Genomic DNA, 3,151 nt, shown 5'->3' on the forward strand with positions numbered 1-3,151 from the left:
AATTATTAGTAGGTTTTACTTTTGATAAAATCAATGTTTTTAATAGCAATTGTGTTCATGAAAAAGGCAGATATTGGAAAATTAAAATCTGCCAAGACGGTAATTTGGAAAACATTTTTGGTATTATCAAAACATTCTTAGGTTGACAAAACAGTAGATTCTGGCTTTGCTTTAAATGTGGAGCTTCCCTGATGCACTTAACCCATGCTTCATTTTACAAACTTCTTCGGCAACAGCGTTATTACCAAAAAAAGGGTGCAAGTAACTGCTCAGAGATTGCAACTACGGTCAGAGAATGGAAAACTTCTGGAATCAGAAAACCATGAGTTTGAGCTCTGACTCTGCATGAGCTGCGTCTAATGGTACAGGCTGTTGTTCTCTCTGAGACTCGGTTTCTTTCCTCTAAATGGAGAGATGTGACACATCTGGTGAGTTGTTTTGAGCGTTCATTGAGGTAGTGCATGTGATCTTCATTTGCAATGTGCTATTCAATTAAAGTAACTATTTGCTATGGACTCAATCTGTCCCCCTAAAATTTAAATGTTGAAGCCCGATGTGGGATTTGGGGATGGAGCCTGTGGGAGGTGATTGGGGTTTGATGGGGGCATGATGAGATTAGAGCAGACACCCAAGGGTTTGCTCCATCTCTCTACAATGTGAGGACACAGTGAGGAGGCAGCCGTCCGCAAGCAAGGAAGAGAGCCCTCGCCAGAACCTGACCGTGCTAGCACCCTCATCTCAAACTTCCAGACTCCAAAAGGGTGAAGACATATGTTTTCTGCTGTTTAAGCTGGCTGGTCTGTGGTATTTTGTTATGGTAGCCTCGGCCAACTAACACATTAGTGTAACATAGATCCCTAGTTCATTCTCAAACATCTACACCAAGAACTACACCATCTCAAACCAAGAACTACAATTGGGTGCAATGAACGCAGGATAGCTCTTGTCCACAAGGAACACAGAATCTAGGTGGAGAAACAGCAGAAAGGTAGATACTTACACAGAAACTAAGCGCAATGATTAAAATATGTACACAAAATTTCTAGGCTGCCTGTATCTCAACTGTATTCCTAGAAGGCATTTTCCCAGAAGAGATATGGAAAAAAAAAAAAAAAAACTGAATTGAACCTCCTTAAAACAAGAGTGGGGATTACTTAAGAACATTACGTGATGGGCATAATCATGGGGTAAAATTGTATGATATCAGAAGTGTGAGGTCAGCAGCAGTTTGCCACTGGTTTTCAAGCATGGAAAAAAGAAAAAGAAACCAGAGACATAGGGGGTAGTCATATTGATTATGGGAAGTCATTGCCATGCTAAGCCAACAGGACAATTTTCAGCAAGGGAATAATGGAGTCAGACTCATGTTTTCGGTAGATCGCTCTGGTGGTTAGATGGAGAATGGATTTGCCAGTGGGCCTGGATGTAGAGAGAAAAGTGGGTAGAGGGTTTTAGTAGGTCTTCATTCATTCATTCATTCATCCATTCCTTCATTTATTCAACAAATGTTTTTTGAGCACCCACCATGTTTTAGATCTCTTCTTGACAATGGAAATACAGTCAATAAGACAAATGAGATCTCTGTCCCATGGAGCGCTGTGTTAGATGCTCTGTTCTGGGAAAGGTAGTCAGCAAGCAAGAAAATAAGTCCAATAATTTCAGTGAGTGATAAGTGCTATGATAAAAAATAAAGTTGAATGAGAAAACTCAAAGTTGGAGTTCATTTTAGCTAGAAGGTACAAAGAAATTCATTTTGAAGAGTTGATATCCAAGCACAGAATTCAAGAATTATCTGGAAAATCTTAGAGTTAAAAAAAAATGTCCTCAGCAGAAGGAACAGCACCTGTTTTGCATGGGAAGGCAGAAGAAGAGTGTGCTGGAGGAAAGGAAGTCAGGGAAGGACCAGGAGGGATTACCCAGAGGTAAAGTGGATCTATTGTTTCCCGTAATAATGCAGTTGGTCTTTTTTGCATTGCTTAAACCATTCTGATTATTATAATAGATAGGTACAGAAAATCACATAAAGCAAAAGTATAATCTGATAAATTATTATAAAGCATATACCCTTGTGGCCACTGCTCAAATCAAGACAGGGAATTTCACTGCCTCTCCCTCATACACCCTCAACCCCCTTAAAATTATTAATCACCATCTCTATTTTTAGAGTAGTCTCTTCTTGGTGTTTCTTTAGAGGGTTATCACTTAAAGAAGCATTTCTAAACAGTTTGTTTTAGTTTTGCTAGTTCTGGCTTTAAAATGGCTGTTAATCTCTAAATATTCCATTTTCATCCCTTCCTTCCCTTACAATTTTTTGATGAATCCTGGTATTTCATGTTGATGGCATCCCATGGCAAGGTTTAATATCCCTCTTTTCCCTGTAGTTTCTGTGAAGCTGGTATTTAGAGAGAATTCATCAGATTCATGGTTTGTTTGTTTCCTGCTTTTCCTTGTTTTGTTTTTTCTGCAAGACAAACGACGGTGGTATTTTCTTTCTTTCTTCCTGTGGCATTTCCTGTTAATGGTGCTTGATGCCTGTACCTAGGAGTTCACTGGGAGTTGGAAAATAATGATATTTTAACATTTTCTTTTTTCATTTATTGCTTTGAATATGACTATAAACAGGCATTTCTTTGCATCTGTTTTTTAGATAACCAGTGATACTGTGCATACAGGAAAGGTATGATAAATGCTTGATTCTTAACTTTTCATTTGCTAGTTTTCAAGGTAACCAATTGGTGACAATTAGTTTCCTATTGCTGTTATAGTAAATAACTACAAACCTATAATACAAACTTATTCTCTTGCAGTTTTGGAGGTGAGAAGTCTAAAACAGGTCCCTAGGGCTGGTTCCTTTGGAGGCTGTGGGGAGAAGCCAGTCTGTCTTTTCCAGCGGCTCAGTGCCTCCTGCACTCCCTGGCTCTTGGCTCCCTCCTCCATCCTCAAGGCCAGCAGCATAGAAAGTTCACTCCTCTCTCACCTCTGCCTCTGTCCTCACTTCTTCCTTTGCATTCTCTGATCGTCCAGTATCTCTCTTAGAAAACCCCTTGTGAATACATCAGATCCATTCAGATAACCCAGGAAAATACCCCGTCTCAAGGTCCTTGACTTTGTCACATCAATAAAGTCCCTTTGGTTATATAAGGTAAAATAT

The sequence above is a fragment of the Pan troglodytes genome, chromosome 17 (assembly GCF_028858775.2).
Source record: "Pan troglodytes isolate AG18354 chromosome 17, NHGRI_mPanTro3-v2.0_pri, whole genome shotgun sequence".
Classification (NCBI taxonomy): Eukaryota; Metazoa; Chordata; class Mammalia; order Primates; family Hominidae; genus Pan; species Pan troglodytes.